Source organism: Penaeus monodon, unplaced genomic scaffold (genome assembly GCF_015228065.2).
Source record: "Penaeus monodon isolate SGIC_2016 unplaced genomic scaffold, NSTDA_Pmon_1 PmonScaffold_4589, whole genome shotgun sequence".
NCBI lineage: Eukaryota > Metazoa > Arthropoda > Malacostraca > Decapoda > Penaeidae > Penaeus > Penaeus monodon.
Genome location: NW_023659429.1, coordinates 309 through 17259, shown reverse-complemented (window position 1 = coordinate 17259; position 16951 = coordinate 309). Strand labels below are relative to the sequence as shown.

Below are 16951 nucleotides of genomic sequence, written 5' to 3'. Positions count from 1 at the left end.
CGTCCAACATAAGGGGAAGGGAACTACTTTGCCGGGCCCGGCAGTGCTGGGGGGTAGCTTATTATCAACTATATTTTCGGTACTTCCAAGTACTCTTGCAAAAAAATACATGAAAAAATTATTGAGTTTTACATGTTCCTTATATCTTATTTAAGCCTGTATATACTATGAAATTGTGTCGGGCGTGGGAAGGGGTGGTGGTGCAAGGCTTTAGGAGCAGAAGGAGGGGCCCGGGCTTTATACAAGCACCGGAGACCGAAAGGCTCTAACGAGAATGCAGGATTCACATGGAATGGTTCCGGACCACCCGACTCGCCTTTCTTGGGGAAAGAGTGCGGCCATAGAGTGGACGGTGCCTGGGCAGCCTCCCGCCTTCCTGGAGGACTTCCGTTCATGTAAATTGCAATTACTGTCAGCTCCTGGAGTCGTTACTTTTTCAGATACAATTTCTCAACACTGTTGACATTGTTTTCGCTGTTTACTCCGCTTATAGATATAGGCAACAAGACGCCTCTGGGTAGTGTTCCCGCTCTTGCCATTTCCCGTAAAAGATTGTCACTGACACACGAAAGTTTGTTAGATTCAGCCTCTTCGGGAGAGGTCCAGACATTATATATTGCTGATCAGCCAGGCAACAAGAACGTACGATGAAGCATGCGCAGATACACTATGCATTACATCGTTAATACCTTTGTGTGGAAATGGTACGACACCCAATTTGATTTTTAGGTCAAGGATGCTAGAGAGACGAAGTTATCTAATCTATATTCTGAATAGTTAGCTTGCCGGAGAATGTCTTTAGAAGAGTCAGGAAGTTGTGGGTCAGACACCATACCGTGTCCTTGATGTGGTTGAACCACATAGAATTGCGGTGATGTGTTTGCCTTTGTGAGGAAATAAATTTGCGCACTGGCAGTATGGTGTGAATGATGCTAAGGAGGAATGATGCTGATTATTGCTATTGTTATCATCGTCATTAACAGTGTTATTTTTCTCCAGGCAAAATTCATTGCTTGGAGAAAAGGTCATAGTTCTGGTTACTGTGTAGCATGTGATCTGAACGACATTTCGCTACGAGCTCTTGCCTTTTATGATGGATTGAAAACAGTGAGTAGTTGTTTGTCCGGATTTATGTTGATCACCTTGCATGTTTCAGTTATGCAAAGCGCAATAATATTCAGAATGCCAACAATATACAGATCATATGATTGCAGACAAATAAATGATTAAAAACAAACTACCTTCATAACAAGCATAAAGCCGCGATTATTACATTCATATGTAGTTTAATACGCCGACGCAAGTAAAAAATGTATATAAATAGGCGTTTCAGCGCGGAAGGGTTGGCAGCCTGCTCCCATAATTTCGTCTGCTGCTCCTTGTAAACACGGGTCAGTCTGGCCAGAGCCGCTGCGCAGAGATACTTCTCTTCTCTCACTCTCCTTTTCATTCATCCCTCGTCTTGAAAAAGATATCGGCTATTAAAGCTACGGCGGCTGCGTATGGCAAAAGTGTTAACATCTTTTCCCAGAATGTGAGATATTTGACTCGTTCGTTGGAGCCAAGGTGTTGGCGGCTGATCTTGGGGGTCAACCCAGGTCGAAGGTCACGACCTGCTCTTCAGCACAGGTCGTGTTGACAGGACGAACACAGGCTATCCACGACCAAGGTTGTCGCCGCAGGAGGTATGCATGCTGGACCCAAATGATGAGTACTTTAGTATCTCAGTATTTCAGGTTCGATCTTTATTTGTGCTGCAAGATATTATTTTGTTTTTTATTAATTTGGTTTATATTTTAATTTCTCTCAAATTGATTTTGGTTAATCTACTGAGAGTAACACACAAAAATAGAGGTAAATGGACACTGCCATCTTATATAGCATGAGAAATAGAGTATTAAACAACACAGGTACTGCTGCAGCAACCTCCTATTTACCACCAAATAACTAAAATATCCGCTGCATATCCACAACACCCTCATACATCCAGAGTTCTTAATGTTGTGTCTTCTGTAATTTGGCACGAAGTGCTAATAAAGGGGCTTGCCCCTAATTTAGGAAACAAATAGATGGTAGGAAGGTTAGGTTTGGATTTTTGGGTTTGCATGATACCCAGTTTTTGGAACTTCATCTCTGGAGGGTGTGTTGCTCATATTAACAAATACAAATTTTTAAAAATAATTTATTCTCTGTTTCATTTCATAGATGAATGAAGGGGTTCTGTACTCCTCGCACTCATTATCTTTTTTCTTGCATTGAATTCTATAACCTTCCACAGTATTCTGCTACAGAACCAGAGTTTTCCTAAGAGCCTTCACTTTACTCATGGCATGTCCATACATACACCATGGCATGTACATACATGCCCCCGGCAGATAGTCCCACCATGCCAAGGCATGTGCGTACATGCCACCCATCGGCAAAGGGTTAATTCAGTTATATGTGTCATAGGAGGGTATAAACACTTGCAGCTGTGAAAATTAGAATTATTCTCAGTGAAATATTTAAGACACTTCATGATTTCAAACTCATAAGAAGGTATACTAGTAAATTTCCATACAAAATTTTGAGGTCATGACTTAGAACCTTTTAGTAAAAAACAGTATATGAAGAAATCATTGACAAAACACATTCCCAAATAATCCACATTTGATGTACTTGGGAAAAAAAAAATTATAACTTTGCACATACCAATAGTTCCCATACAGTAATTGAGAATTTCTTGCTACATATAAAGGATTTGTGCTTAGATGTAGCTTGAATTGACTATTTAGAATAATTTAGCTATTGTGTGTAATAAAGGCTAGACATACAGTGTATTGTCATGAGAAATATAGCAGCAGTTAACAAGAAAATAGATGAATTAAAAAATGCAATGAAATGCAGGGAGAAAGGAAGTTAGATACAGCTGGTATAATTTCTTTTTCTTCTTTGTTAGATTTAGTATTTTACCAATTTCCTCTCCACCTCCCTTTTGCTTGTCTCTTTCACCTTTGTAGCATCTTCTACTTCTGGCACATCTTTCTTCTCCTCTTTTTCCCCTTCTCCTTCCTCCATCATCCCTCCTCTTCTGCCTCCTCCTTCCCTTCCTCTTCTTCCTGCTTCTCCTCCTCTTCCACCTGTTCTTTCTTTTCCTTCCAGTGTTTATCCACTTGTTTGCCATTTTCAAGAGCTATACCTAGTTAGCATAATTATATTCTTAAGTTATGAATATAAAATACTCTGAATTATACAGGTAGTGATACCTAGTAGATTGTAATACTAATTTTCAATATTGTAATTTCATTTTATTTCAAGAAAAAAAACTTTAATATGAAAAAACAAAGAAAAATGACATAGCACTAATTTATTGATATTTTGATAGGTATCTGCAATTTTACGTCAAAATGAAGGCATGGTGCAGCTGAACAGTGGAGGGACAGGATGGACAGAACAGGGCTACACATCATCAGGATCTTATTCTATAGATTCTGTTGATTCCAATCAACTGGCTTCCAACTCACCCATAGAAGATAAAACTGGCATCAGCAAGATGCCTGCACACTACAGGTTTGTGATAGTTTTTTACTCATCAATGCTTGTTAATTTTCTGCCCCCCCCCCCCCCCATGTGTTTGTATTTTTATTGATTTATTTTTTGTCAGTTATTTGCATGTGAAGTTTTCTGTTTGTTTAGTAAATATAATTTGATAATTTTTAGAAGTATACATTATGAATAAAAAAGGAGTAAAAGAAGGAAGGAGGTGTCTGGCTTTTATATCATTTCCATGCCTATTTATTCAGATGTTTAATTCTACAGTTGGTGGTAATCACTCAGAGGATGAGAGATCCACTTTCCTTTTTGTTTGCTTAGGCAAGTTCCACTACGTGAAATATGGGCTCTGAGCATCACAAATAATCTTAATAATAGAGTACAAGGTAACAGGTACTTCTTGTTATCAAATTAGCCTATGGAGAGAGAGAAAAAAACATGGATGTATGTTTTAGAAAGCTGCTCCCAAGATGGACTTGCATGACACAACTCCTTTGGAAATTATCAATTAACTTTATGCGCCTGGGTAAATGCATAAAAATGAGGGAAAATGCTGTGCTCTTTTTTTTTTTTTTCTTTTCTTTTTTCTTTCTTTTTTTTCTTTTTTTCTTTCTTTCTTTTTGTGAAATGTCTCTGTACATAGATGGCTCTACTAGTACTTAGCCACAAAGGAGTCAATAGTAGACTTGTGACCGTACCTGATTTCTCCTTTCCTTGAATTAGCAGGAAAAATTTATTTTTTACTAATGCTCTAAATATTGATATTATTATTTTTATTATAAACATATAATTACTATAATGTTTACACATCAATAACAGCAAAAATAAAATAACGTAAAAACATTCTCTTAAAATCAAGAAAAAGGTGAGCAGGAAAGATAGGCAGTACTTGTAATTGGCTCATTGGTGACTTAGTACAAGTGAAGCCATCTATGTTAAAAACAGTTAATAAAGTAAACTCACAGGGGTATGGCATGTATGTACATTCCGTTCCTGTCAGCAATGGGTCAAGATTAAGATTAATTTCCTGTTATACAGATACTTGCATAGAATTAATTTATATCTTTACTTGCAGGATATCTCTTTGGCGTGTTTGATGGTCATGGAGGACCAGAGTGCAGTCAGGTTGTGGCTAAAAGAATCTTTGACTATGTGGCTGCTGCACTGCTCCCGCGCAAGGAGTTACGTCGGGTGGTGTCTGAGTGGGAAGCGGGTAATCGCATACCTCTCATCCAGGTCTATAATGATCCTTCTCAATTGTGTCTGAACTGCAGGAAATTACCAAGATTCATTTTTGAGATTTGCATTTCCTGCTCAGTGCATTGATGAAGATTTCAGTATGGAGGAAGTATTGGTTCAAGCATTGTTCAGCTTGATAATGACATGGGGCGAGAGGTAATAGAGAATCAACAATCTGCAGTGTTGGAACCATATTACGTGTTGCTCTTTCTGGCTCTGTTGCGTGTGTAGCTCACATTGATGGTCCACATCTCCATATTGCTAATACTGGAGACTGTGGAGCTGTTTTAGGAATGCAGTCTCAAACAGCAGGTAGTGGCTGGCGAGCACTTCGTCTAACAAGAGATCACAACTGGAAAATCCAGATGAAATGAACGTTGCTATCTGAGCATCCAGACTCAGAGGTGTGAACATGTAATAGCAGATCAACGACTCTTGGGTGTACTAATGCCCTTCGAGCATTTGGCGATTTCCGCTTTAAGTGGGACCTAGTAACACAAGCTGAAATAATTCAACGTTACTTAGGGCCTGAGCACTTGATTCGTCACTGCATAACTCCACCATACCTGACTGTTACACCAGAAGTACTTACCACCGCCTTCGCCTCGTGATAGATTCCTCTTGATGGATCTGATGGATTGTGGGAATGCATGAGTCCATTAGACACTGTCACATTGGTGGGAGAGTACATGTCGGGCGGCAGACCTTGCAACCTGTGCGTTTCCCAAGACAGGCAATAAACACTTAGGGAAGTTGCTAGTATATTGGAACAGAGACGAAAGGCCTGAACCTGAAGCCTGTGGATACTAATGCTTCCACCCACTTAATACGTCATGCATTGGGAGGCTCTGATGCAGGCCTTGATCATGCACGACTCTCTCATTCGCTCACACTCCCACCAGAAGTGCGACGTTTTTTCAGAGATGATTATCTATCATGTAATCTTCTTTGATCCCAATTTCTTAAGAGTTTGCCCAGTGGAAATCTAGGATGTATATATGATTTGCTAAGTAGTTCAGAGAAGATTTATACTTGATAAAATATTAACTAACGCCATGATAATTTTTTAAGGGCAAAGTATATAGAAAAAGATTTTGTCAATGAATCCTTTGTATGAATTTTTAGATAAATCAGATTTTTTTTCTTAATATTAGAAAAATGTGTAAATATTATATAAAATACTACAAGCAGTAAAGCAGTAAAAAATTATTTAAGTCATGTTATAAATTTTTTTATCGATAATTATTCTGGTTAACTCTCTTTTCTGGAGTATATTATAGAGACACTAATAAAAATATATGAAGTAAGGAAGGAAGTGATTATAAGAAACAAAATTCTTATGCACGAGAGATGTAATTGTCTGTGATATATATATGTATATAGCAGTTGTGGCTTGCCTTATGGCATGAGGTTAATTATTTTGGTTTCTTGGTGCTCTTACTACTCAGTAGTTGAGGTAGATATGAGATATCCCTATCTTTGGTATACCAAAATAAAAGATTAACCGGCCATATAATTCTGACACAAGAGATTACTTAAGTTCCCTTGCTTGGTTCAGTGTTATATCCTGTAACAGTGACTAGTAATCCATTGTTATATATGGATATGATCCATTATCTTTTTGCTTCTTTTTCTTTTTGCGTAAATTGCATAAATGCTTAGAGAAATTTCAGGGGAATCATTGTAGCCATTCTAAACCAAGGTAGAAACAGTAGCACAATTTAAGACAGAAATAGGGGGATTTCTACTTTTGTGAAAATTGAGGTCATATTTAATAAGCATAAGAAGCATCCAGTATGCTAATTACATTTGTATTATAAATAAAAGCCACTCTTAGTGGAATTGAGTATTCCTAATTCTAGTCTACAAGGCAAGCATTCTGTACCCTGAGTAGAAGTAAAATTGATTGAGAACTGAAGCCAGAACAAGGTCTTCTGAGCCCTTTTCCTGGGAAGTTTCATTTCAGCTGCAGCTTTCATTTTTATTGATTAGTACTATGGGCTTGATATTTGATGAGAACAATCATTCTTCTTAATTACTTTTTAGTTATCTTATAAGAATTAAAAAAAAAAAGATTCCCTTTTTCTTTTAATAGCTACAAATACTTTGAGGGTTAAAAAAATTTACGTATTTTACAAAAATTAAGGGCATATTTTGAAAAGTAGGGTTATTTCCTTCAAATACTAATTTCAATTGAAAAAAACTAAACAAAAAGATTGAAATTGTGCTTAATACTACAAAAATACATGAATGTTCTAAACATAATTTGGATGAAATTTTTGCTACTGAAAAGAATCTTGTAAAATCAATTTTAACAATATTGAACAATATGTTCAGTGAATTGGAATATTGTTTATCCCAAGATATAATACTGTAAAACACATGAAATATGGCATACCACTCCTTCCCTTATTCAGGTGTATTGAAAAGTTTTGCGTCAGGATAACATATAAATACGTGAAGTACAACATCTGTATGTGTGAATATATGTATATTTCTACAACACAACACACACACACAACACACACACACACAACAACACACAAAACACAACACACAACACAACACACACAAACACAACACACAAACACACACACACAATACACAAATATACACACACCATTCATATACACAAAAAAAACACAAAAAATATACACACACACATACACACCACCATATACACCACATACATACATACACAAATCATTACATACATAATACATACATACATACTAATACAACATACATCTACTTTACAACCCCACACGCACACACGCACACACGCACACAGCACACACGAAACACACCACACACACCACACACACACCCACACCCCCAACCACACACACAACACACACACAAAAACACACACACACACACACCACACACATACACACACATACACACACACACATACCTCATACATTACATAATAATACCCCATACAATATAAACACAAAACATACACTAATATATACACACACATACATATATTACACACACATACATATATTCCCACACACATACACACCACACACACTACACACCACACATACACACACACACATACACACACACACATAACACACACACACATATACCCCCAACACACAAAACACACACTACATAAACACACACATACATAAACACACACAAAACACACACACGTAATATATAGATAGATAGATAGATAGATAATATATATATATATATATTATATTTTAAATATATATATAAATATTAATATATTATATATATATTATATAATTATAATATTTATATCATATATTATATTATATATATATATATAATTATATATATTAATATATTATAATATTATATATGTATATGTATATATATGTGTATATATATATGTTATATATATAGATATGATAATATATGTATATATTTTATATATATGTATATATATATATTATATAGATATATATATATATAGTTTTATATATATTATGATAGTATATATAATTGTATATATATATGATATATATATATTTTATTTATATAAAAGTATATAGATATAGATATTTTATATATATGTATATATATTATGGTATATATATATGTGTATATATAATAGGGTGTATTTTATATATATGTGTATATATATTTTATGTGTATATTATATATATGTGTATATATTATATATATATATTTTAAATAATATTTAATATAAATTATATATATATAATTATATAATTTTTATATAATAAAAATTTTTAATATATATATATATAATAACAATATAACAATACAATATAAATATATAATATAAATATAAAATTTAAAATATAATATATGTAATAATATTATGTAATTAGATATATTTTGATAATAATATGTTTAATATATTAGGATAATATAATGATATTTATATATATAATTATATAAAGTTTTTTAATTATATATATATATGTATATAATATATTATTATATAATATATAATGTAATAATATGTATTTAATGTATATTATATTTTTGTATATTTTATTTTAATAAGTATAATAAAATTATAATATGTAGATATATAATATGATTATATATATTAATATATATATATGTATTATATATATGTATATATATATGTATTATATAGTATTATTATATATTTAAAATAGTAATATATAGTATATTATGATATATATATGTATAAAATGTAATATAAGGGATATATATTTTATAATAATAAATAATTTTATATCGATATATTATTAATAAATAAATATATGATATATAATTATAGATATAAAATTTTATATATATATATAATAATAGTATATAATATTAAATTTAAAATTAATATTAAATATATATATAAAAATATATTATATAATTATAAAATTTAATATATATATATATTTACAACATAATTTTAAATAATATATATATATATATATATTATATAATTATATAAAAATTTTAATATATATATATTAATATATATATATAGACAACCACACCAACCCCACACACAAACACACAAACACACACACACAAACACACCACACAACACACAACACACACACAACACAAAAAACACACCACACACACACACACACAACACACACACACACAGCACACAACAATTTAAATATATATATATTATATTATATATATTAAAAATATATAATGTAAAATTTTAAATTTTTATTTATTTTAACACAGACAATTAAAAAACAAAGGATGAATTCAAGCAGTAATTGGGGGAAAGATGTGTGTGACAAAAATAGGTTGTGTAGTAATTTTTATGTTAAAGTTTGGAGGATAGGGGTTTGAATGGTGCTATTAATGTTTGAAATGGGGGGCCCCAATTCAGTAGTCACTGCTAGTTCCACTACCTCTTGACCTTTTTTGGCTGTGTCAACTTTTGGCAAAAATTTTCGTAAAATTTTTTTGTACATAGATTGATTTGGGGGAAATTAGAGCATTATGAGAAGGTTTTTTGTTACTATGAAAAATTTTTGTGCACGCCCTACTGCTTAAAATACTGCTAAAGATTATAGAAAAAATGGAGTGTGAAGTGGTTTACTCTGGTAACTGGGATGATGTGGCTTTGTGTTGCAGGTCAGTAATTGTGTATAAACTTGGAAGTATTGACAATCAAGATACTTCCATTTGCTCTGATTAGCTTTTTTATTTTCTATTTTTTATTAAGTTTAGCAAAGCTGATCTAGTGCATTGTTTCTTCAGTACAAACCAGAAATTATATTTTCATGGTTCTGGCAATAGTAGTCTTTGGTAGTAACAAATAATTGAATGCAATGTTTTGCTCATTAAACCCTTTTTTTTTCTTTTCTTTTAATAAGATGCCTCCATTTTCATGTTTGTGTGTATTTGCTTGTATATAAAACATCACTATAGAGTGAAGTTTCTTACAGTATTTCCTTGTATGTATATGGTCATGAATAAATACTTCTGTGCACTTGTATATATTAAAACTATTTGAGAACAGAAATGCATTTTGTTGTTGTTTTATCTTTGGAGTTTTGGTTCACACAAAGCCAGTGAGGCTTGATGGTGTATAGCAGTTCCCTGTGATTGTGTTTAAAGTGCCTCCACATATTTCTAGCATACAAAATACAGAGGAAAAGTATATAATGAAATTACATCTTTAATATAAAGCAGTTAGACAACAAGTATTTTAATTTTTTGAAGTAAGATGCCCAAAGGTTAATATATGCAATACTTAATGAAAGGTAGTTGTAAAATGTTAATGGAGCTAATCCATGGTAATAATTAAAATTTAAATATGTAAGCTTAATGATAAAGAATACTTTTGTGTGAATTTTCCTGAGATATCAAGGACTTTTTTATAGCTGCATGATTGTTCAAAGCCAATTAATATGCTATACTGAATATTTTCACCCACTAATGTGGGATGAGGTCTAATCACATTATGGTGTACTGGGTCCAAATGCTGGACAACAAATACCCTGGTCATGCACAGTTGAGTCAACTGTTAGTTGTGTGGGGTGCTGAACAATTGTTTGCTTATTTAGCCCATACTGCGGTCATTAAGGAGATACAGCCCCTTCAGAAGTAGGCATAATGTCTGTTTAGTCTCATTTTCTAAAATGGAAAAAAAAAATGTATGCCACCCAAAATGTTTGAGTGAGGAGTAAATATATATTTTCCAAGCTTCTGATTTTTTGGTTAAGAGTATGACTGCGTGTGGAAATTGGCATGTGGTAAGACAATGAATGAGGAGAGCCTGTCATGAGTGGGTTACTATTCAGCATTGTCAAGTTCACTGTATTCATTTGTAGAAAACTAAGATTTGATGCTTTTGTAACATGATTGATATTGAACTGTCTTCCTAAATGGTTTCATTATATAAAGTCAAGATGGTATTCCCAGAAAGTATCCCTAAATAGTGAACTTAATAGATTCCCTCAAGTAACTTGCTAGTGATTTTTTCCTCAATTTCAACATAATCACAATTTCCTTAAAATTTTCTATATTTCTATATGCTTTTTTTTTTCTTTAAGCAGGCATGCACAAATATGGAATTGGAGATGTGCCTTTTCCACACAAGCAATAAATATAATCTGCCAAATGAGTGTCATTTCAGCGATGTTAGGAGGAGATGAATCGTATCATTTATTTTTCTGCTTAGTGATTGAAATCAAAATTTAAAACATGCTATTTGAAAACCAAATCTCTAGTCATAGACTCTTTTATTTCTTTATTGTCCCTAGAAATATTTTAACTGGTGTTTTAGCATTGAACTGAACTGTATATGTGTAAATATAAAATTTGAAAAAGAAAGAGTGCTATTTTTCACCTTAACAAATGAAAGATGTGCAAGATATATATGAATTTCTAGATCTTACATATATCAAATACTGATATTTTTGCACATTATCAGACTTTTCAATCTGGAATTATTTTCAACTTGTACATTTCATTTCATCAACAAGTTCACTGATCTCTAAATTGCTGCATAATAATCATTATGAGAGAGAAGGAGCAGCTGCAGATAAAGTATTCAATGGCTGTGCAAATCTTAAAGATCACTGCTTCATCTTATGAACAGTTTACACAATGCTAGTGCGTCTAGTTTAAAGCATTTAGGGAAGTATGCAAGTGGTCACATACAAACAAAAAAAAATATACAAAAATTTAAACTTAAACTTTAATAAGAAGTCAGTATTTTTTTTTCATAATTTACCAAAACTGGTTTTACAATTTTATCATTGCCAATAAAAGCATATTTGATGAAATTACTAATTGTGCATGACATTGTGATAAAAATATATATTTTCAGAGAATATCAAGTACTTTGACAATACAGATGGACTGGGGTCTACTGGAATTGGCTTTATGTTGTACTGAAAATTATGATATCTAGTGTTGCCTGATTCACTGCATTTAATAGCAAAGATTTGAAGCTCTTCTACATGTTTCTGGGGAAAAAGGTTTTATAACAAACTGTTAATGGTCTCCCTATTTTTATACATTATAAAGCCAAGTACATTTGCAGGTTTGTATCAGTCAGCAAGTGTGTCCAAGGTCTATGGACTTTGTGTGTAAAAGTAAATATGTATCTGTGAGTATGTGCAAGTGTATGGTTCCAGACAAAAGTAACAGTCTTAACTCCTATACTTCCAAAATGAGAACAATTGGTACTTTTTAGTAAATAATAATGAAAATTATTTTTCAAGGTAAATGAAGGTTTTAAGGAAAGTATTTTTTTTTTACATTCCTTACATGCATGTACTGTTCTCATGGATCTGGAAAAATTTGGGTAAAGATTGTTGCCTTTGTCACTGGACATAAAGTGTACTGTGTAATACTGTGATACAAGCTTACCAAATTTATTACCATATTTTTGTCTTGTTAAAGACAAGGCCAATGGAATGCACGAGAAGTAAACAAAATGATAATCAAAAATTTTTAAAGCCATTTATTCAAGTACTGCACATTTCCCAACATATCACAATCTATAACCAACAGCTAAAAATACATTAAAGATATTCACAACTACCTTGAGCATTTACATGCAATGATATTACCAGGGTAATTATTGAAAATATTCTTTTAATACTTGAGGCTATTGACAAATACAATATATCAAATCATATTATATATATTATATATTATATATATAATATATATATATATAATATATAAAATATATATATATATTAAAATGTATGTCTATATATATGTATACATATGTATATATGTACATGTGTATATACACATGTATGTATATATTTGTATATACATAAAAAACATACATATATTTATATATACAGTACATATATATAATATATATATATATTATAATATATATATATATATATATATATATATATATATATATATATATATATATATATATATATTATATATCATCATCAATAACGGTATGCTCATGTTTGAGCAGCCATGGACCTCTCCACCATCCTTCACCATTCAACTCAAATATTATATATATATATATATATATATATATATATATATATATATATATATATACTTATACATATATACATATACATATACATGTACAAACATACACATATACATATACCTGTACAAACATATCATATACATTATATATATATATATATATATATATATATATATTATATATAATATATATATATATAATCTTATATATATATATATATATACTATATATATATTATATATATATATATATATATTTTATATATATATAATATATATATATATATATATTTTGTACATTCATATACATAATATGAGCGACTTGCTAGAGCTGATGATTTTTTTTTTTTCTAAATCAAGCTATTGATCCTTCTAATCCCATTTCAAGTTGTAGCCAAAGTCTAAAGAGGATGTGCAGGAAGCACTTTGCCGGTGCAATTGCCAAAGCCAACTTTGTAACTATCCCCTTGACAGTACCCTGATATGACCACTTCATCCCCATCTTTAAGGAATTTCCGAGTAACTCCATTGCCAAGGTCAATTGTTTTGCTGCCTTCCATGACAGTTTCCAGCATTGAGCCAAAAGAATCTTCACTCTGAAAATAATTAATAATATATTGGTTCCCAAACATGAAATATTGTTAATGTTGCATCTCATTTCAGTTGATAAAACTGTTCCTTTCTAATGAAATGGACTCTAAAGGCATATTTTATCTAACTGATCCAGAAATTGTTCCTGAAGCCATAAGATCTCCAGGCCTGACATTACAGCCTGTGACGGTGTGATGAGCCAGTTGCTGTTTCATTGTCCAATACATGTAACGAAAGTTGCTACGGCAGACTGTTCCTAGGTGATTACTACCTTCAGCTGGAATATGCAAACAGCATTAGTGTTGACAAAACAGACTATAATTATTATGTTCATTACACTTTAAAAACACATGAAATTTTTGGTTAGATCCCATGCTACACAAACAATACTCAGAATTACTCATTCACTCAGTTTTTCTTACTAAATCTTTTGAATAACAGAAAGGAAAACTTCTTTACATGCAAGTTAACATTCACCAATTTAAGCCGCTGATATATTCTTCACATCTAAACTGCTTGCTGATTACTATTATAATAGATGAAGCATGTCATATATTGCTACTTACGTCGGATACCAACTTCCAGCTTAATATCATATGTGAATTTGTCATTATGTTTCAGGTAAGGAAAGGGCTCAGGGTCTTGGGAGTAGTTATCAACAAGAAATGGTTCAAGAGCTTGCATGGTAACTACCCATGGAGAGATGGTGGTGCCCAAGTTCTTTGCCAAGAAAGGTCCAAGAGGCACATACTCCCATTTCTGGATGTCTCTTGCTTTAAAAAAATCAAATATGAGTATCTGAACTATGTAGGTGTTATGTTCATATTATCACTACTATCCTTATCCTTTTAATTATGTAATCTAAATAATGCCTATACATTTTTGTATATGTTCACATATCTTATTTTACTGTTAACATTCTAACCCTATTATTCCATAACACAAGAAACATTAACCTACCACTCCAATCGTTCATGAGCACCATGCCAAAGATGTGTTCCTGAGCATCCTGGACCTTGATAGGGTCTCCCATCTTATTTCCAGGTCCAACAAAGAATGCCATTTCAAGCTCAAAGTCCATAAGACGGCATGGTCCAAATGTTGGGGCTCATCATCCTTTGGCTTAGTTTGGCCATTGGGCCGTCGGACAGGGGTGCCAGATACCACAACGCTAGATGCTCGGCCATGGTAACCAACAGGAAGATATTTCCTGAGTAATAAAGGAAGTTTTCTGAAATTCAGCTCTTTGCTTTCTTCCTAATCATTTGGAAAATGCTGTGGAACTATTTACAAGTCAACAGACTGAAAAAATATTGTCCCAGAGCAATTAAAATTTGAGATCTACCTATTTTCAACTGAAAAGTAATCCTGCTGGTATAATCCTGCTGGTATAGTTAATAAACCAAATACAGATTATAATACAATAATTGAGGGTAACTGTTATATGGTTCTGAGTGTTGGGTGTTGAAGAAGATAGACAAGAAAAAGATCAATAGTTTTGAATGTGGTGTTACAGACGAGTACTACGTATTAACTGGACAGAGAGAAAAACGAATGATGAAGTGCTGAGAAAAAATAAATTGTAAAGACCGGCTGTTGGACATCTTGAACAAAAGGAAATTAAAGTTTATTGGTCATGTGATGAGAAGTTAAAAGTATTGAGAAAAACTTGCTGACAGGGATGGTGATAGGAGACAGAGGAAGAGGCAAACCGAAGACAAGACTGAGCGACAACATCAAAGATATTTGCGGGCTGTCGATGGTACAAGTGGAAAGAAAAGTGCAAGATCGAGTTGAGTGGCGAAGGATGGTGGAGAGGTCCACGGCTGCTCAAACATGAGCATACGTTATGATGATGATGTTATACTGTGCACATTTATTATTTAAGTATTCTGAAAAGAGGCCTCATCTAAAAATTTTAATCATGCTACACCAAAAACACTCACCAGTTGGGCATTTAAAGCATTTCCTTTCCACGCATCATGATCCCACATTAGTAGCATGGTCAATAGATGAATAGAAATCAGTATAGTCTCCAATGGTGGCTGGGAGGTGCATCTGGGCTGCATTTTGAGGGACAAATGCTCTGAAAATGAATGGGAATATATGTAAAATGTTTTTGATAATTTTTCATAAATCATAAATTGTATACAGTATATTTTATATATGCATGTAAAAAAAAGTAAAACAATAAAATAAAATAAAATAAAAATAAAATACTTTGCTCTCAATGCACAGTCATCCTTCAAGGTGGGGTTCTCTTCACTTAGTAGTGTCTGAAGTGTTGCTCTTGCCTCTTTCCAAGCAGCAAGTCCTAGGCCCATGAAAGCATTAAGAGTTGGCTGAAACATATGCATAACATTCATATATCATAACCAATTGGATGTGGAATAATTCATATATAATATAAGTTAAAACAAGACTTTTCTATCAAATTCTGAAGTAAGCATTCAGCGGTTACTTTAGAACATGATGGACTAGGAAAGACATTGTAAAAATACAAATATATGCAAAGTACTACACAGGGAAAAAAATGTGTGATAATTGATATGAAAAAATAACTGTGTGAACAATATGAAGCAAAGGAAAACTGTAATTCAAATTATCAGTTACATGGATTCTGTGTCATTAATATAATTGAACCAAAGAAAACTACCTCTTTGAATACATGCTGATGGCCAGCAAGGACTGGTCCACAGAACAAGTGAGAAATAACTGATAAATCCAGATCAAGTCCCCAATTGCTACTTCCAATGCGGGGGGTCTCCTGGAAACCAATGAGAAAAATAGAAAAATTAAATCTATATTGGTGTTAAATGTGTGTGATATTGAGAGTGTATAAACCATGTTTTCAAATATGTATGTGTGTGTATATACTGTACATTGTATAATGTTAAGGTCAATTTTATTTTTGTGTGTGTGTGTGTGTGTGTGACAAGGTCAAGTAATGTGTTACGGGTTAGAGAGCCGAGAGGAGTCGTAGGAGGGTGATAAGCTCAGCATGAAGGTCTTCCTGGGTGAGCAGTCAAGGGGGAAGGATGGTCAGCTGGGTTGCGTCTGACACTCATTCCTTGCTTTGTTTTCTACTTTTGTGTGTTTAAATGTGTGTTTACATGTGGTGTGTGTGTGTGTTGTGTGTGGTGTTTAGTGTGTT

General features: G+C 32.6%; 2 pseudogenes; one reads left to right on the top strand and one right to left on the bottom strand.

Moving 5' to 3' along the window:
• Nucleotides 1–274: 274 nt before the first annotated feature.
• On the top strand, nucleotides 275–5759 carry LOC119570961 (annotated as a pseudogene).
• A 7785-nt stretch (nucleotides 5760–13544) lies between these two features.
• LOC119570960 lies at nucleotides 13545–16598 on the bottom strand (annotated as a pseudogene).
• Between the last annotated feature and the right edge of the window lie 353 nt (nucleotides 16599–16951).